General features: G+C 35.0%; 2 long non-coding RNA genes across 4 annotated transcripts; both read right to left on the bottom strand.

Moving 5' to 3' along the window:
* Positions 1–7,070: 7,070 nt before the first annotated feature.
* LOC128205269 (uncharacterized) lies at positions 7,071–21,074 on the bottom strand. Of its 2 annotated transcripts, none has more exons than XR_008256205.1 (4): positions 21,046–21,074; positions 14,418–14,549; positions 13,143–13,243; positions 7,071–8,482 (listed from the first exon to the last, which is right to left on the bottom strand). It is a non-coding gene; the product is annotated as an uncharacterized LOC128205269 (long non-coding RNA). The 2 variants fall into 2 exon arrangements; XR_008256204.1 differs by lacking the exon at positions 21,046–21,074 and adding an exon at positions 18,942–18,984.
* On the bottom strand, positions 15,981–18,909 carry LOC128205268 (uncharacterized). Of its 2 annotated transcripts, none has more exons than XR_008256203.1 (4): positions 18,633–18,909; positions 18,194–18,253; positions 17,777–17,850; positions 15,981–17,411 (listed from the first exon to the last, which is right to left on the bottom strand). It is a non-coding gene; the product is annotated as an uncharacterized LOC128205268 (long non-coding RNA). The 2 variants fall into 2 exon arrangements; XR_008256202.1 differs by having other exon boundaries at positions 18,674–18,897.
* Positions 21,075–21,372: the final 298 nt, after the last annotated feature.

Raw genomic sequence — 21,372 nt, 5'->3', positions numbered from 1 at the left:
ACATTGAAGTGGATGTAGATCAAAGTATTGAGGTGAGTGACACTCCTAATTATGAATCTGAATCGACTTTTTTGTATTCTGAGGCTGAGGCTTGTCAGGCGTCTAGTTCCAATTCTGATTCTGACTCAACTGTACTGTTTTCTGCGGATACTGTTCAGGATGATGACTCCATTGACCTATCTTTTGATGCAGACTTATTTGATGACCTTGATCAGAAGAAAAGTGGAGAAGAGTTTCGAATATATTATACAAATGCTGACAGTTTACTGAACAAGATTGATGAATTGGAGACAATTGTGGTTGAAGGAAATATAGACATAATTGTTATTACAGAAACTTTTCCAAAGTCAATGATGGCAATAAGCATTCACAGTAGTCAATATCAACTGAGAGGTTTCCAGTGTTTTACCAGTAATATTAAAGAAAACAGTCGGGGAGTTTTTATCTACATTAGAAATGACATTCCAGCAGACTATTGTCAAGTATTGAAAAATTGTGACTTCTTAGAATCTGTTTGGTGTGAAATAAGATTGCAAAATATGGACAAAATACTCATAGGTGCAGTTTACAAATCACCAAATTGTAGTGTGGACAATTATAAGAAATTGAATGATCTTATATCAACTGCAGCAAATTTAAACTACAAAAAGCTGATGATACTTGGAGATTTCAATTTTCCAGAAATTGATTGGAGTGACTGGACAGTTAATAAGAGTGAAACCCATCCGTCTTTTCTGTTTTTGGAGTGTATTAGAGATAACTTCCTAGCACAACATGTTGACAATTTTACCCGGTACAGAGATGGACAAGAGCCCAGCTGTTTAGACCTAATTTTTACGGATAATCTGTCGGTGGTTGAAGACATCAAGTATTGTAATAGCTTGGGTGCTAGTGACCATATTGGTATGATCTTTAAATTACCATGTGAAATTGAAAGAAGACGAGAAGAGTCAAATTATCCAAAATTTTATAAAGGAAGTTATGAAGAAATACGTAAATATTTGTCAGAAGTTTCGTGGCAAGATATAAAGGACATGAATGTCGATGATGCATGGCAATTTATTCTAGGACATATAGGTCACTGTATAGATACATACATACCAAAATCAAGTATTAAGAAAGGAATAATCAAGCCCAAATGGATGGACTATTATTGTCTTAGGAAACTTAAAAAGAAATACCATTTATGGAAAAGATTTACATTTTCACGTAGTTATGTAGACTATCAGGAATATTGTAGAGCTAGAAATCAGGTAACTACAGCCATTCGTTTTTCAAAGAAAAAGTACCAGAAAGGTGTTGTGGAAAGTACCAAAAAGTCTCCAAAGTCGTTTTGGAGTTTTATTAAAGGAGAGACTAAAAGTAAAACCCCAATTGCAGATTTAAAAGATAAGGAAGGGAATACTATAACTGGTGATGCAGAGAAAGCTAGAGTATTAAATGACTTTTTTTCATCTGTGTTTACTACAGAAGGGAATGAAGAATTGCCCAATTTCAGTCGGAAGGTTGATAAAGAAAATTTTATTCATGATGTACACTTTAGTGCAGACAATGTGTTAAAGATTTTGAAAACATTGAATACTTCCAAATCATGCGGCCCAGATAGTTGCCATCCTTACTTTTTGAAAGAATGTGCTGAGGAACTGTATTTACCATTGTATGACTTGTTTGTGAAGTCGATGTCTACGGGAGACGTACCAAGCGATTGGAAAAAGGCAAACGTTACTTGTATATTTAAAAAAGGAGATAAGTCTATCCCTGGAAATTATAGACCAGTTTCTTTGACATCCTGTATCTGTAAAATTTTAGAAAGGCTTGTAAGAGAAAAGCTTGTTGCGCATTTGGATTATAATAACTTGCTGTCTGACTGTCAGTTCGGTTTTAGGAAGAATAGAAATACAGTGTTGCAGCTCTTGTCGGTGCTTGAAGAGTGGACAGAAGCAATAGACAATGATATTCAAGTTGATACAATATATTTAGACTTCCAGAAAGCCTTCGATTCAGTACCACACAGAAGACTGTTACAGAAAGTTGAAGCTTACGGTATATCAGGAAATCTATTGAAGTGGCTAGGAAATTTTCTATCAAATAGACTGCAGCGTGTCAATGTAAATGGATGTACCTCAAAATGGAGTAAAGTACTATCTGGTATTCCACAAGGATCTATTTTAGGTCCGATATTGTTTATTATCTTCGTTAATGATATACCAGAAGTTTTAAGAGGACTGTGTAAGCTTTTTGCAGATGATTGCAAGGTTTATAGTGAGATAAGATCCAATAAGGATCAAGACCAACTTCAAAATGACATTGACAATTTGTGTGAGTGGAGTAGCAAGTGGCTGCTTAAATTCAACATAGATAAGTGTAAAGTAGTGACATATGGTAATGAAAAATTGATAAATACTTATACAATGAGTGATACAAATGGTGAGACTCACGAACTGACTAGAGATAATCAAGAGAGAGACTTGGGAATATTATTCACATCAAATTTGAACTTTGATCAACACATAAACAATATAGCTAACAAAGCAAATAGTATAATTGGTCTAGTTAGAAGAAAGTTTACGTACATGAACAAGGACCTATTCTTAACTCTGTACAAGGCACTGATAAGATCACATTTGGATTATGGAAATTTAGTTTATTACCCTACAACAAAGAAGTGTAAGCAGATCATAGAGAATGTCCAACGCAGAGCTACAAGACTTGTTCCTGAGCTAAAAGGGTTGACGTATGAGAAACGTTTGTGTGAATTAAATCTTACAACTCTCGAATACCGACGTAAAAGATATGATATAATCCAGGTTTACAAAATAGTGCACAATATTGACAACATTGATATAAATAATTTCTTCACATTTGCTGAAAATGTTGGTACCAGAGGACATAATCTAAAACTGAATCAGAGACAAGCCAAGAAAGGAAGAAGAATGAATGCATTTGGAATAAGAACAGTTTCTACTTGGAATAATTTACCAGGAGAACTGGTTAACAGCACAACATTGCTTACATTTAAAACAAATCTCGATAAGCTTTGGCGACCCAACCGCTTTGACATATCATCAATATACTAAGACAAAGTTACTGAGATACAAACCCGGAAGTGGAGACAGTTTACTGAAGAAGATGCAAGGGTATCTATTTAGCCTTCGGGGCTATAAAATTGCCCTTACAGACCAAGTAAGACCAAGTAAGTAACAACAAAACAATTCGCAGAATTCACTTCCGGGTTTTGACAATTACTTTGATTGCCATGCGAAAGTACTGTCAAATTACTTATCAAGCTTGTAGATTGTGTTATACTGATTAAAAACAATCATTAATGATTAAATAACATTTTATTTGTACTTACCACTTGCAATTCCACAATTTAAACCAAGAAACGTTGAAGTTTAACACCGGATGTTCCTCGTGAAACTAGGAAACGGTGTCTCGGTTACTGCGTTGTTTGTCAGAATGTTAACAAATATCGGTTATAAACAACCATTTCATGATCAAGCATATTCTGATCAATGTTCTTTCGTTTCAAAAAAATAAAATAATACTGTTTTTATTTCAAAAACGCCTCACATCATCGACCAGAAATGTTTGCACCTTACCGTCATACAAACGTAGTTACCAAAGTCCAAAAGCCGAACAGCTGACCAACTCTTTCGGTAAATTAAACACACGTTAAAAGGTTATGATCAACTAAACGTCAATAAATAGTGTTGCAGAGGGTTTATTGCTGAAATTGACGTATTTTTTTATGTTGACAACAAATAACTAAGTTTTTAGCTCGAAAATACCATGAAAAATCAAGGGGAAAAGAGTGCGCGATTTGATTCTCGCTTTTTCTCGTTATTCACGTTAGCGCCACAATGATCAAAATCGCGTTCTATTTCATTGTTTAAATTAGTTACTTAATAGGCGTATTGAAGAATTAAAGGTTTAAATTTATTTATAGTTTGTTTGAACATTTGCAGAAAGTCTAAGCTCTCCTTGCAAAAGAGAACAAGAGAGCATTCAGGTTATTGGCGTCGCCTAGGAGGATGGCATGGTGGAGTTTCTGTTGGCTGATGACACAATGCTGAAGATCTTCATAAAACTGATTTTGCTTCTTTGTTCTAGATTGACAAATGTTGTTCAACTGACAGCAAAAAGAAGTGTTCACTTTCATAATAAACGAAACAGTTCTGACGTCACAAAATTTGTCATAATATAACTTAACAGCCTAGCATGACACCAACTTTCTTTATTAACACATGATATGTGCTTGAATATTAATTTCTGAACAGTTTAGTTCTTGTCTGAACCATTTTCTCATTTCTCAAACATTACTAGACTGGTATGAAACTTCAAAGACAAGCATTCTATTTACTGTTTCCAAACCCATGAAGTAAACTTCTTAGTAAAGCTTAAGTTTCACCATTTGTATGCATTAATTGTGTATAATACATAGACTATTGACATTTTTGTTTCATATGTAATAGTATGTATGATGTTTTTGTGTTGTAACTGTCAATACAGGCATTAATATCTATCAACCCAATATCCTATACACATGTACACTAGCATTTCTTCAAAAAAATAAGCCATCCTGTGATAGTCTTTATATTGCATCCATCATTGTCCCCAAACTTTACCTCATACTTTCCAGGGGCGGATCCAGGAATCAACGTTAGAGGGGGCGTAGCTTAGGGGCGCAACCTTTTGACATGCACCCCTCCCTCTGAACCGAAAGTGTATGGCATAAACTGTTTGCAGATGGATTAGGGTTTAGCAATCAAGAAAAATTAACAATTTGTAGTTGGAAATGATGCATTATGGGCGTATTTTATTATTTTTTATCTCCTAAATTGACATAAAAAGTAACCTTTGACGATTTTAGAGGGGGCGCGCGCCGGATGCGCCCCCCTCTAAATCCGCTAGTGCTTTCTTATACATTCTTCACTGCACCAGTTAACACAATTATACAATGATTTAACAATACTTACAAAGGTGTCATATTTGCTATTTATTATTATAACTGATCTGTAAAAGTCTACAATGCTATAATCACATATTACCTTACATTCAACTTTCATTTTTATTCACTTCCATTTCCATAATAAGCTACTCTATTATAAACTATTATCTTAATTTAGTACTTGATTTTCATAAACAAGAAACTTACATTCAGTATTTCTATAATAGTGCTATTAAAAAACTACATATACATGTATGTATTTAACTCAAAAGCATTGTTTAAATCCATTATGTATTACATTCTACAATTGAAAATCTCTAGAAAATTAACTTTTTCAATAAAATGAATATCGTATGCATTTCTGTCTTTCATGTAGAAGGCAGGAAGGCAGGGAGGGGGAAGCTACTCGAAGGCGGGGAGGGCTTGGGGCGGCTCTATGTGATTCGTTCTGACACAGAAAGCTACTCGAAGGCAGGTGGGGAGGGCTGGGAGAGCTACTCTTTGTGTTGCCTCCTGACACAGAACGCTTCTCGGAGGCGGGGAGGTGGGGGGCTGCTCTATGTGATGCGTCCTTATACAGAAAGCTACGCGGAGGCGGGGAGTGGTGGCTGCTCTTTGTGTTGTGTCCTGAGACAGAAAGCTACTCGGAGGCGAAGAGGAGGGGGGGGGGGCTGCTCTATGTGGAGCATCCTGACACAGAAAGCTACTCGGAAGCAGGGAGGCTCTGCTCTATGAGTTGCGTCCTGCCAAGGAAAGCTACTCGGAGGCGGGGAGGGGGTGTTCTTGGTGTTGCGTCCTGACACAGAAAGGTACTCGGAGGCGGGAAGGGGGCACAATGTGCTGCGTCCTGGCACGGAACACTATTCGGAGGCCGGAGGCGGGGGGGGGGGGGGTGCACAATGTGTTGCATTCTGACACAGGAATCTACTCGGAGGCGGGGATGGTGATCAAATGTGATGCGTTCTGACACGAAAAGCTACTCGGAGGCTTGAAAAGAGGGGGGCTCCATGTTTTGCGTCCTGACACAGAAAGCCCCTTGGAGGTGGGAAGGGGGCGGGCTGCACAATGTGTTGCGTTCTGACACGGAAAGCTATCCAGAGTCCGTGGGGGGCATAATGTGATGCGTTTTGACCGGACCTACTCGGAGGCGGGAAAGGGGGCACAGTGTGACGCGTTCTGAAACAGAAACAGCGTGACACGTTCTGACACAGAAAGCTACTCGGAGGTGGGAAGCGGGTGTGCTCAATATGATTCGTCCCGACACAGATAGCTTATCGGAGGCGGGGAGGTACTCAATGTGTTGCGTCCTGACACAGAAAGCTACTCGGAGGTGGGGAGGGCCACTATGTGATGTGTTCTGACACATAAAGCTGCTCGGAGGCGGGAAGGGGGCAATAGTGTGACGCGTTCTTACACAGAGAGCTACTCGGAGGTGGGCTGAAAGGTGCTCAATGTAATGCGTTCTGACAAAGAAACCCATTTGGAGGCGGGGAGTAGGGTGCTCAATGCGTTGCGTTCTGACACAGAAAGGTACTTGGAGGTGGAGAGTAGGGTGCTCATTGTGTTGCGTTCTGACACAGAAAGGTACTTGTAGTTGGAGAGTAGGGTGCTCAATGCGTTGCGTTCTGACACAGAAAGGTACTTGTAGTTGGAGAGTAGGGTGCTCATTGTGTTGCGTTCTGACACAGAAAAGTACTTTGAGTTGGGGAGGGCACATCGTGTTACGTTCTGACACAGAGAGCTCCTCTGAGGCGGGGATAGCTCAATGTGTCCTGATACATATAGTTACTTTGGGCGGAGGTCAGGAGCTCAATGGGATGCGTTCTTACACAAAATGGTACTTTGAGGCGGGGAGGATGGCACATAGTGTTGCGTTCTGGTCATCAAACTTGACATGGAAGCTTGGCCTTACCAGGAGATAACTCCTATTGATTAAAGGGGTCATTGGGTCAACGGTCAAGGTCACAGTGACCTGAATGCTAAAATTTGTCCGATAACTCGACAATGCCTGCACCCATGGCCCTCAAACTTGACTGTGAGGTTGGGCCTGACCAGTACATGACCAATTGATTTTAGGGGTCATCGGGTCAAATGAGGTCAAGGAAGAAAACCATTTATCAAAACACTTGTATTCAAATATACAGTAAATTATGCATCACTCAAATATACACATTTCCCCAAATTATAACAACAACAACATGAACACAATTTCAAATCCATTCTAAATTATTATTAAAAGAAAAAAAATGCGAGGTTTATACAATAGTTAATTGCTCGTAAAACAAGAAATGGAGGTAAATATACTTTAAATTGAAAATACATACTGCATCATTTATACTATTGTATAATTAGACCAGTTAATAAATGGGCTCATTTATAAAAACGAAAACAATTTCAAACAGACTTACTACTTAGCATTGTACAAGTCATGAATTTTCAAGAAATATTCAATTTTCAACATAGGACCTGACAAATTATATTGTCGATGCTTATTCATAGGCAAAAGTTCAAGCTAAAATTCTTTATAAGGCTTAGCCAAGTTTAGAAAAAGGAAGACTCTATAGAAAAATGGAAATGTTGCTATTAAAAGGTACATTGTATCAGGCTGTGAAGAACATAAATATCATCATTTTGAAAAACAACATTATGAATGTGTTCAATTCAAATAGTTTTGACTTCAACTGCCAGATTCATTAAGATAGTATGTATTCATAATCATTTATTGGTCACCATTATTGCAAAGGAGTGCTATTAACAAAATACAGGGTGTAGCACCCTTTTATCACTCATTGCTAAAACTGAAGTGTATCACTTGAAATCAATATATATGAAGTTGTTACTATTGATTAGAATACAACCTACATTTTCACTTACCTCACAGAAGATATATATATATGAGATTGCAGACAGGCATCCAATTAGTAAGTAGCAGACTTAATCATTAAGATGTTCAACTTTCGCGTGTGTTTAAAGATTTACCTACTGCCAATCATCAGATACACACTCCCAGCATCATATATTGCGTCGACTATGTGTCAGCCAATGAGGTTGTATTCTTAGTCAGCTAGATGACACGAAGTGAATTCTTAATAATTAAGGATTCTTTGGCTACGCTCACCACACTCCGCCCATTCTTAATCATTAAGAATTCACTTCCTGTCATCTAACTATTACATAAATAATTGTCAATAAAACAGTGAGACTGGTTTCATGAGCTCAGTGGCAGGATCATTCTCAAACCTTAAATTAAGTTTATAAAGATTACATATCAGCATATTGACATCAAGTGATTGTTTCACTTATATAAGGGTCTTGGCACTGTTGGTTTGGAACATACACTGGTGTTAAAACAAAAAGGTCAATCTGGTCAGACAAGTCACAGAGCATTTTTGCATCAAGTCCTTTTAGCTGGATGCGTTTAGGGTTCTATCTGAGAGAGCCATCATTGTGGGCTTGCCAACTTGAACTTTCATCTCCCTGTCCTTCGCATGATCTCTGACGAACGCACTCAATGGGTTGTCGGCTAAAATCCTGCAAAAGAAAATTCACATGTACAATTCTTAGTGTTTGGAATAAATTGCACTTAATGCACATAACATGAACATCAACATTCTCACCTCTGAATTAAAATGGAAATAATGTTTAAAATTGTTTTTGACCTCTGCTCATGGTATTACATACTCGTGTAGTGATACTGTCTAAGATGGTATTTCTTTTGAATGGGCTTAAGGAGTCAAAGTCAAAGAATTCACCAATTTGCCAGAGTCATTAATTCGCAGAGACATGTTGTGCGCACTGCCAGAGGCGAGCCAAATTGTATTAGATACCTCTTCCATTGTCTTGGCAGTGTGCTGTGTCCACTTGGTCAATATGGTCATGTTTAAAATATTTTGTTTATGAAACTTTCTAAGTTAACAAGGTGATATAATCCAGTCAAAAGATGACAGGGTAACATAACTTGTAACACTCTTACTTCATTATTGTACATTTGATAGTGAACAGGTATATCAAGATATTAAATACAACACAGTTTTCCTATTCTTAGTAATAGTGACCTTGATTCCAGGAGCCCTCAATCCAAGTAAAATTGTTCATAAATGTTTCTTAAACAATAAGTTTAGTTGCATTATGTTGACTGTTACAAATATTGTGTGTGTGAAACCTTTAAGTTTAGAAGGGGCAGTAATCAAGCCTTATACATTACAGGGTTATGTAACTTGTAAAATTATTCATTTATACTATTGTACATTTGACAGTGAACAGGTATTCCGAAGTTTGAAAATGATAGCTTTGATAAATTGCATGTAAGTGTCCCAAGCACAAAACTTAAACAAGAGCACTGCCTGCAGGTGCTGAACGCTAGTCAGAACTTATCCTTTTACCATTTATTTTTTTGATATTGTACATCTGAAAGTGAACATGTATTCCAAAGTTTGAAAGTGATTGCTTTGATAGTGTCCATGTAAGTGACTCAAGTACAAAACCTAAAAAATCAGACCAGCTTAAAAATTAGTCCAGAAATACTAAAATATCCCGCACCCTACCCCTACCATTGCAAATGTACAAGGGCTGTTTAAAAAAAATGGAACCAGAGGCAGAAAATATACACATTTTTTAAAGTGTTTACATCACTTCATTTAACATATCCAAATGATCTACAATTATCAAAGTTTACAAAAATGCAAATGGTTCAGTGAAAACAACCAATATAAATTGTAAGCAGAACTTTTAATGAACTTGATAAAGGAAAAACATATGAATTACTAGATCAGCTAACATATCAAAATTTTGAAAACTACTCAACAAAGTAAACATAGATGGTTTTGAGTTTCATTGGCAAAGATGTTTTACACAATTTAACACCTTCAAAACAACTGTATGTCCAATTTTGAACTAGAAATATGTTTTTTATTACAATATTGTGTTTTTTTCGCAATGTGTGCACACAAAAGTTTTTGTCTTGGTTAAAATAATAGCCAGATTAAAACATTAATATCCAAAATGTTTATTTGAAAGACAACCTTGAACTTTCTGATCATTTTTTAAATTTTTGATGCCACAATTTATTTACATATCTAAATTGCCAGAAACGTTGCACTCCTGACAAAAAAAAAATATATGTAAGAAACTGAACTATAACATTTTCTTCATTAAAAGTATGTGCATCAGTTATGATGATCTTCCTTAAAAATCATTCATATTTGTTTAAATAGTGTAAAAACAATACATATTATAGTTTTCGCTTTCTATTCTGAAAGCGAATACATTTTATTGGAATTATGTGAAAAAGTATTCATTTATCGTTAATATTAGTTTTAAATTAAACAAACAAAGTGTCATCATATCATTCTGTAATGATGGTATGCATAATGAAAAAAATCCAGAAACATTACACTCAACAACTATTGCTTCTTGAAACTTGAGAATATCAGTCTATATTTCTTGTAAGCTTTAGCCTTTGTCCTTAACTTGTTCAAATGTTCTTTTTTCTTTTCATGTAACTGTTTAGCTCTTTTCTATCAAGATGTAAATCCATGGTGGAAAATGCCAGCTTCTACTTAACATCCGACACTTCTTTTCTTGGTCTTCCAACTTCAAGTTCAATACTGACTCCCAGTTCTCCTTTCCTTTATAAATCACTACTTTCTCCTAGCAGCTTGGACCTTCTTCTTCAGGTGGCTTTTTATCAGGTGTCCAATAGTTTTGCCCAAGCTCTTCGACTTGGGTGTTTGCCTACATGCTCAGCTCTCTTTCTTATACTAAATATATCTGCTGCTTTAAAGACTAGACTTTTGGTTTTCATTGGAAGTCTTACAGGTGTGTATTGGTGTCAGCTTTTTAGTCTTCTCTTCTGTTTTAGCTTTCCTTTTGCGGCTTACTTTCTGCCATCATCTGATATCTGACCATGCTTTTGCATCATAAGTAGGATTCAATAGTCTTTTTTGTTTTATTTCTTCTTTATACTTTGGTTTTCCTCTTCCTTTCTGTCTCATTTGCTTAAGGTTTTCACTGTTGCCTCTCAGTTTATCTCGGAATCTCTTGGATCTCTCTGTTGAAGCATTAATTTGTATAGTGGGATGTGTTTTTAGTTTAATTTGTGATCTCCTTATGACAGGTAAATCAACAATAAGTCTCCATTATTTACAGTCAAAATAGTTTTTCAAATAACACTATAGTCACTGCAAAATATAATTACTGTGTGTCTTTTTTTAATCAAACTTTTGGTTTCATTCTATAAAATTTTGTCAGGAGTGCAACAAGTTAAGCTGTGTTAATTTGTGTTAATAATGGGAATGAATCTTTCTTTAAAATTCAACTTAAATGTTTGTTCTAAACCTATTACATTTACTTTGATGTTATTCATTAGTAAGGTTTTATTCTTAAATGTCCATAATTATATTTTTCATGTTTCAGTTTCAATAAAATTTGAAATATGGATTTAATACGTAAACCAATTTTATCATTTAAAACTCATTTCAATACCAGTTTTTTTTTATTTCAAATACATCTTTTATATGTCTACTTTGAAAAAACAACAACAAAAGGTAAGTCCTAGCAATAAATTTACATTTTCCTATCGGTCAAAACAGCATGTCATATAAATGTTGCACTCCTGACATGCAGTTATTAGCCTAATGCTGATAGTGAGTGCATCAAGTACAGTTATAAGTGCTGAAATCTGAAAGTATTGATCAAATACTTCCTGGAAATGCAACTTCACCTGTTTTTAACTCAACCATTAACATTTACACACGACTAAGTAGTAAATGTTGCACTCCTGACAAACTCTGGTTGTCATCATATAGTGTCAGATATTGGAGGAATAGTAGTTCACAATGTACATTTTATGGCCTGAATTCAAAGATTACATGCATTGCTTCACAATTAACATTTTAAATCTAAAGAAAAATACTGGCACTAGAAGTTTAAGACTTTCTTTTGAAAAGTTTCCCTAATTATTTGTGCGATTATTTTTTCGTAGTATGTTTGTTCATTGCCATGGTTTTACAAGATAACTACAATTACAAGCATTCTGAGGAAAACCAGCATAAGTTAAGGTATTGAACTAATGAACAAAGTTGGATTTTTTCTTATAAATGAAGTATTTTCTTAATGAGAGCCATTCAAATTATCCATTTTATTGTAAATGTCCCAAATATCTGTTGCACTCCTGACATTTTTTGCTATGTTTTTTTTCAAATAACTTTTTTTTGGTCTGACATATTCTAATCAAACTTTGCAAAGTAGTGCAAAAAGTTGGTACATAACTGAAATACAGCGAATTGTGCATATTGCTTATCAAGAAATAATTCTACAATAGAAAAACTTAATGGTACCATTTTTTTGAAACAGCCCACAACTCAAAAACCTGTGTTCTCAAAATCAACCAAAATCCATGTTTTTACCCCAGAAATCAGGTGAGACTCAGCATCTTTAGGGTACAATGAGCAGGCTTTCAAGTGACCAATAACGAAAAAGTAGGAATAAAAGTAGGAGGATCTTTTTGAAAAAAGTTGGGTAAAATAGAGATATTTAGAGCAATAAGTAAGGAAAAAGGGCTCTTCACTTACCTTTTTGGATGCAAATAAATGACTACAAAACCTATTAATCAATTGTGATGTACATGCAGTTATCTTTACCAAGAAGCCAGTGCTTCAAGACGGATTCAGTCACAGAATGAGCAGATGAACCTGGAATCGGTGTCTCTGACTTGTCAACATAAACCACTCATTCTCATCATAGAACCCCTCTTGCAGCACTGGAGACCTACTGCATCAAACTAATCCTACTGTATACTAGAAATGGCTTCTTACTAATATCAAGATTTAGATTATTTCAATCAATGCATGTAGTTAAAAACTTTTTATATCCTTTCTCAAACTATTTTTACAAAAAAGTAGGGATAGTATGGCTTTTTCAAGAAAAAGTAGGGAAAAGTAGGAGCCTAACAAAAAAGTAGGGAAAAGAAGGACAAGTAGGAAAAGAAGGTCCCGCTTGAAAGCCTGAATGTGAAGAAGGGTATTAGATGAATAAGTTCCCTAAGTTTCAAAGTGATAACATTGATAGTTTCCATGTAAGTGACCTAAACGCATAAACCTAATCAAGGCCACCAACAAAGACAATCAAATGACGACAATAGCTCGTCATTAAAAAAAAATCAGACGAGCTAAAAATCATTTTTACAACTTACCTTCCACAGATCTCAGACAGGACCGAACTTTGTGAGATCGCTTCCATTTAAGTAAATCCTATTTCTCTATGCTGGCCTTTAGAATGCACCAGATACCATTCCTTAAACATAGAATTACATACAATATATTGAACTGACTGCCTTCAATCCATGACATTAAGAAAGGTTAGAGAAGAACAGAACTATTATAAGTTTTTTGCATTCAAGGTCACTGTGACCTTGACCTTTGATCCGATGACCCCTAAAATAAAAAGGGGTTATCTGCAGGTCAAGCCTAACCCCCAAGTTTAGTTTGAGGGCCATGGGTGCAGGCATTGTCTAGCTATCACTCGAACAACCTTTTCGCATTTCAGGTCACTGTGACCTTGACGTTATACCCAATGACTCCTAAAATCAATAGGGGTCATCTTCTGGTCAGGCCCAGCCTCCATGTTGAGTTTGATGATCATATGTCCAGGCATTGTTGCGATATCACTAAAAGAAGCTTTGTTAATTTTTTCGCGTTAAAGGTCACTGTGACCTCGACCTTTGGCCCGATGACCCACAAAATCAATAGGGGTCATCTACTGGTCAGACCCAGCCCTAATGTAATGTTTGATGACCATAGGTCCAGGAATTGTCAAGTTTAAGGACCACTGGTGCAGGCATTGTTGAGTTATCGCTCGGACCTTCTTTTAGGCGTCATCTACTGGTCAGGCCCAGCCTCAATGTCAGGTTTGATGACCATAGATCTTGGCATTGTTGAGTTGTCACTGGGACAAGCTTTAAAATCCCTTTTCCATTGAAGGTCACTGTGACCATGACCTTTGACCTGATGAACCCTATAATCAATAGGGGTCATCTACTGGTCAGGCCCAACCTCAAGTCAAGTTTGGTGACCATACCTTTAGGAATTGTTGAGTTATCACTCGGACAAGCTTTGGTCTACTGACAGACCGACCGACCGACCGACATGTGTGTAACAGTATTGGCTATACTAATTACTATACCGTAGTTTAAGTACGGTCCCTCCCGTTATACTTTTATGCAAGAGTTGGCTCCCTTGTTCTAAAAAGCACATGCTCATTAAAAGTTATCGTAATTGAAGCTACGAAGTTGTTCAATCATTCAACGCATAACCGAGTTATAAACAATGTGCAAAGCATTATATACGCCTCTTCTTCGAAGGGGGGCATAATAAATATTATGCTGTTCGTTTTTTCTAATGCAGTGGTATTTCAATATTAATATGCAGCGCACAAGGGATGTACTTGAACGCTGTTTTTGTCAATATACCTGTTGTCCATGTGCAGGTATGTAAATTCTTCTCCATATGGAAAATGTTGAAAACAAGATTCCAAACCATCTGCCATCGCCTACATCACATAAAAGCTAAACCCTTCATCACAGAGATAAATATCCATGAACCTGGAAAAACAACAACTATGAAATATAACAGATATATCTACACTATAGTTTTACGTTCAATTAAGAATTTGACTAAGGTGATATCAATTTTTTAAACAAGAGTGCTGCAGAGCAAATGTGAGCGCTCCTCTGTTTTTTTAGTGAATTTACAAAACATACAAGTTTTCTATTTAACCTAAACTTATATCTATCAACAACAAAAAATATGCAATAATATAACACTAGCCGTCTTGATAAAAATTGGGCCCACTTGCTGAGCATAGTATCGGTAGAAGACCTGCTCGACATTGTTAAAGCTGTAATGGGTTGTTGTTCCATGTACAGCAGGTTCTTGACTTGAAATTTGACATGTGAACATCAAGTTAAAAATATTAAACAATTCGAGATTTTCTGACTTTGTAAAAGCGTAGTAAATCATAGTTATTTATGCTAGATAGTTGGTAGGAGTGACCCCTTTGATGAATCTGAAATTTTTTTTATATATTTTAGGTTATTTTAGGTTAAATGTCACTAAATTTTGTAAAGGTCAAAATTCAGCTCATTTCCACTAAATCATAGTCTGGTCTCACTGCATGGTCGACGTTATATTCTATACACGCTCATAGTCTGACCACTGGAATCTATACACCCCATTGAAATGTCGTAAAATATATGAAAATTTCTTTTTCCACATTTTTTGAGATTTCAGATAATAATTAAGACAAAAGATGACAATTTTAAATAAAATAAATACTTTGCAAGGAAATAAACAATTATATCTCACTGTTTCGATCGACATTGGAATCTAGACAGCTACACAGTAGGACAAACAATGGAGTCTTTTCAACTCCAAAGTAGCACTAACAATGGAATGTATACAGCTTCATATTAAGACAGATATTGGAATCTAACAGTTTCAAATTTGAGAGATCTTGGATTCAGTACAGCCTGGACAAACATTGAACGTTACACAGCCTCAACTGAAGACAAACATTAGAATCTATACAGCCTCAACTGAACAGCCTCAACTGAAGACAAACATTAGAATCTATACAGCCTCAAGGTAGGGACAAACATTAGAATATATACAGCCTCAACTGAAGACAAACATTAGAATATATACAGCCTCAACTGAACAGCCTCAACTAAAGACAAACATTAGAATCTATACAGCCTCAACTGAAGACAAACATTATAATCTATACAGCCTCAGCTTAAGACAAACATTGAAATCTATACAGCCTCAACTTAGGATAAACATTAGATTATATACAGCCTTAACTGAAAGCAAACATTAGAATCTATACAGCCTCGACTTAAGATAAACATTGGAATCTATACAGCCTCAACTGAAAGCAAACATTAGAATCTATACAGCCTCAACTAAAGACAAACATTAGAATCTATACAGCCTCAGCTTAAGACAAACATTGGAATCTATACAGCCTCAACTTAAGATAAACATTGGAATCTATACAGCCTTAACTGAAAGCAAACATTAGAATATATACAGCCTCAGCTTAAGACAAACATTAGAATCTATATTGCCTCAACTGAAGACAAAAATTAGAATATATACAGCCTCAACTGAACAGCCTCAACTGAAGGCAAACATTAGAATCTATACAGCCTCAGCTTAAGACAAACATTGGAATCTATACAGCCTCAACTTAAGATAAACATTATAATCTATACAGCCTTAACTGAAAGCAAACATTAGAATCTATACAGCCTCAACTTAAGATAAACATTGGAATCTATACAGCCTTAACTGAAAGCAAACATTAGAATATATACAGCCTCAACTGAAGACAAACATTAGAATCTATACAGCCTCAGCTTAAGACAAACATTGGAATATATACAGCCTCAACTGAACCATACATTGGAATCTATACAGCCTCAACTGAAGACAAACATTAGAATATATACAGCCTCAGCTTAAGACAAACATTGGAATCTATACAGCCTAAACTCAAGGCAATCATTGGAATCTATACATTTTCAAGTTAGGACAAACATTGGTGTCTATACAGTCTCAGTATTGTCTTGTACATATACAGCTTTTAAAAAGAATTTAGCAACAGCTTTGGTTCTTAATCTGTTTATTTGATCATATACAATGTATTAAATAACATGAGGTACACTGAATGTAGCAATCACATGCAGGGAAACCCTTAGATATTTTGTAAGAAAAATGTTGAGTTCTCTGTAGCCACTCTATATGTATACGCATAAAGAACACATTTCACAACAAAGAATATATCTGTTTTTTCTTGAAGGCTAGGAATGGACATGTACATGTACCCTATGACACCAATACAATATAATCAAAATAACAACACATTTAAATTTGTTAAAATGTTTGATAATATACGAATGGGTATTCAATGAAGAGTAGAATAAATACAGTTTAAAATGGTTAAACTAAAATGACACATTTGGTCTTGTTTTGTACAGAAAAATGAAGAGAATGAAGGTATACATAGTGTCAACATAAATACATACTATCCCCAAATAAGAATATGTTTTGATAAAGGTTGATTACTCAACACTTAACCTCATAAAAATACATGTAGTTACAAGACAAATTTCAAGTTTGTGGATGAAACAAATGGAACACATCCAAGTTAACTGAAGACTCTATGTCTGGATTTATCTTATCTTGCATTGTCAAGGAATATTTTTTCCATATCCATGTTCAATGGAATATCATTACTATTAATAAAGATATTCATTATTGTAGTGCATACTTGTTATGTAAATTAAAATAAATCATGTTCAAATAACAAAGGAAACCCATCCAGATTGTCAACTGTAGTGTGAACTTCATTATTTCTTCATACTTTCTATGTTAAGAGAACCTTTCTTTCTGTCCTTTGTCTGAAAAATAAATAATAAAGATATAGATTAAAAGCATCCCCATTTATCAAAGATCAGCAGTTAGCAATTTTTTTGGCAATCTTGAGCATTTATCAGATTATATGCAATACAGGAATAAATGCTGTTAGCAGGAAATTACAAGAATTTTAAATGTATAAACAACATTTTTGCATAAAGTTTAGTTGTAGAGGATCTTTTAGGATTATGATATAGTAATACTGGTAAATTGAAATTGGAATACATGATACTTATTTTCTGGCAAGATTTAAACAAATTGAAATTGGAATACATGATACTTATTTCATGGCAAGATTTAAAGTTTAACACAGTATTCACATATTTAGAAGAAAACAAATACAACATACATATATCGTTCTTCAATGCTGCAAGCAAATCCTTTTTCGCCACCTCTCGAACACCATTTTGCCATAAGTACATACTGCAATTAAATCAAAAAGAAAATTCTATGAAAAATCTTTCTTTTGTTGATCACCTTCAAAAATCAAAGTCTTAAAACCTATTGTGCAAATATTAAGAAGTTTTTTTTACAACAAGGGTATGCTAAATGGATGGTCTGTACGATAGTATTAGGCAAAATATATTAAAACATACTTTGTGGTTTGCTTTACTGTCATGATATTATTTCAAAGTCTGAAGCAGTTAAATATTCCTAAAATCCAATAAAGGAAAAAGTCCAATTCTAGGATCACAATTCACATAATATCATATTGGAAATCATGGTTAAAAAAGAAAGTGTTTTAAACATTTCTTGTTAACATTACCAGACAATAAGACTCTTTCCTGCCTTCCCTCATCATATTGCTCTCAACAATCTGCATAACCTGAAATTATATTTGAATAATGCAATACTTGATAACTTTGTCATTATCAATTATAACTCTAAGTCTTGGTATAAAACCTTTCAGTTCCCAGTGTCTTTGATATTCTTGAAGATATATTACAAAAAGAAAAGGAAAATCTTTACTGTGATATCTGCTTTCATTGATTGCCACAATTGATGAAAATAAAATTTGGACAAATGGGAGCAATTCTCTCAAGTAGAATCTGACATTGCATTAAAAATGCTATACATCAGTCATTTATAACCACAAACACTTGACAAAGTACCATTATGAGCCAAACATACATAAAATAACATTCAAATATTCGTCTTTGATATTTTCAAAGTAAAATCATATATATATATTACTGTTAGCATACTTGATTCCAACAGCGACACGTCATGGTGACGGAGCACTTACAAAGTTGACTTGAGGCTGTTTATCCATGTCGACATATTGGAAGTCCAAGTTATAATCCTTAAAAGAGTTATTATACTAAAACGGGAGCTTAAAGGGCTATCCGGAAATAAAACTAGTTGAAATGGTCGCAGTCAACAGTTTCATGGTTTAATTTACGGAAACAATTAAGGGTGTATAGATTCCAATGGTCAGACTGTGAGCTAGTATAGAATATAACGTCGAACTCACTGCATAACGATAGTGTTAGGGGAAGGAACTCCAGACTAACCAAATCACTGTGTATGAAACGGGGTAAAGGATTTCGAATGTTTTGGTCGTTAATAGGTTCGGTTAAATAACACTATTTTAAATGCAACCATTTAAATGCGCTTAACGCTAACGTGTTTGACGTGTCGAGTTGGGAGAACATAGCTTATTCGCCTATGCATTACATTTATGAAATATTAATTTGAATGTATCAATAAAGGTTATAAAGTGAGAAGTAGTCAAAATTCAGTGAGTAAGCACATAGTTCACGTTCCACCGTGATATCGCGCATTTAGGGCTTCTACATTGTTTTCTACATATTATGTATCAAGTCAATACATATATGTAGAAGATATTTAAAAAATAACTTTTCTTTAAATTAAAGGTAGTTTTTGTAACGATATATGGATAAATCTGGCGGTGACTTGCCGGGAGTCTAGACAGCGATTTTGTGTGTCTATTTGTTTACTTCTACAAGCTAGTGAAATATTTCACACGTATAAGCGGATTGTTTATAAATTTATGTACCGGTATGACTTATATAGGTACAAGATAATACATATAACTGTGCACATAAAACAACAACAACAACAACAACAACAACACAGTCATTCCTTGAATTATACATCGAGACAGTAAAAAACATAAAACTGTATATTATATATGTAATGACTTGACTACAAGAGAGGATTGTGCATTTCCGTCATTGTCAACATCACCATTAGCAGCAGAACAGCAGAAGCAGCAGCATAGGTTACTACTTTACTATGTCTTGTATTATACAATATACAAATGGCCGAGTGGTACCGAGTGATTAAAGAAGCAGCCGCCAAAAAATGAACACTGGAGAGTATTCGCTTCACATGCCAAAATTGTTTGATGCTGATACCTGCACCGATTGTTTTCATCTGGGTGATCACATTGAACATTATTTATTTTTTCATGTTTCCTTTAAGATTTCTTAGAATCGGAATAATGCAAGAAATATATTGAATGGATAATATTTAAAAAAAAAATGCAGTGTGCTACGTGTTCGAAGATAATTTCTCCAAGAGCCAAACGGTACAAAAGAACACCATTGGTGACGAAGAAACGATCTGGTGATGACATTGAAGATGTTTTTGATATTTTGACTCCATCCACATCCGAGCCGCTTCGATCAGTATTTCTGTGAAATGATATATGTGATATGCATTTTTTTTGTATGTACGTTTTAATTGAGAGTTATCTTATAACTATATAAAACATCTGTCAAGTTATTATTATAGTTGGAGTATATATATATATGGACTTCTTAAAAAGAGTTCAGATAGCATGCAAAGTTTTCTTGTACATCGTTATATTAATTGTCGATGCTACTGCAGCTGCTGCTGCTGCATGATGATGATGATGATGATGATGATGATGATGATGATAACATGATGACGATTATGACGGTGATGATGATGATTACATGATGATGATTATGAGAATGATGATGGCGTTACTGTGATAATTTAATATTTATTATTTATCCTCTGAAATTAATGTAATTTTCTATTTAACATTATACAACAGACAAATTAGGTATCACCCTTATTTTGAACACAGGTTTTGTTGCTCTGCTCAATACATAGAAAAGCGAGGATAACTGTGATTGCGCGTTTGAGGTTATCTATCATTGACGGATGGGTACAAATTTATTCGAAAAAAATCAACATGTATACAAAATGGTGGGCTGCAACGATCATTTCGTGACCCAGAGTATATTTATGTTAATATAACGACTCTAACGACAAATTTAATCCAGATAAAATCACTGTCAGGTACATTTGTAACAATTATATCATTATTATTCAACATCGATGCATAATATTACTATATATTTTTTCGCCCAGTGTTAAATGGCCGAGATCATAGCGTTACTAGTCTAAAACAATAGACGTGTTATACGGGATTCTTCCAATCCCTAACGTCTAAACGGGAATGTGCAAAAAACGGGGGTGTTTTAAAATATTGAAATTGTTTTAAGTGAAGTATTTTATGGTTGAAATTGATCATAAAGAGTTATATTCATATTTTGCCATGTAAGTGAAATGTTATTTTACACTAAACAAGCATTTAATGCATTAAAACAAGTTGTTTACCTTTCCAATAAAACGAAAGTTGACTGACACAAATAACAATTATGGGAAGGGGAACAACTCGATACAATCGTAATAACTCGGCCTCTTCCGACAAAGCTTCGAGATAGACCTCGTTATACAATCGTAACAACTCGGCCATGGCCGAAATGTTCCGAGCGATTTAAAACTGTGCCCTAAAGCCTTGCAGGTGCCCTTCATGTATATATCGTTATGTTTTGACAGAATGAAATGAAGAAAAGCCGTCAAATTCATAATTATAAGTTGGATAAAAAAAAATTATGTACGGAACTAATATAAAATAACATTATCTGGTAATATTTCTTGTTT

This window comes from Mya arenaria, chromosome 10 (genome assembly GCF_026914265.1).
Source record: "Mya arenaria isolate MELC-2E11 chromosome 10, ASM2691426v1".
NCBI classification, from domain to species: domain Eukaryota; kingdom Metazoa; phylum Mollusca; class Bivalvia; order Myida; family Myidae; genus Mya; species Mya arenaria.
Note: the sequence above shows the minus strand (reverse complement) of the source record. Positions and strands in the feature narration are given on the sequence as shown.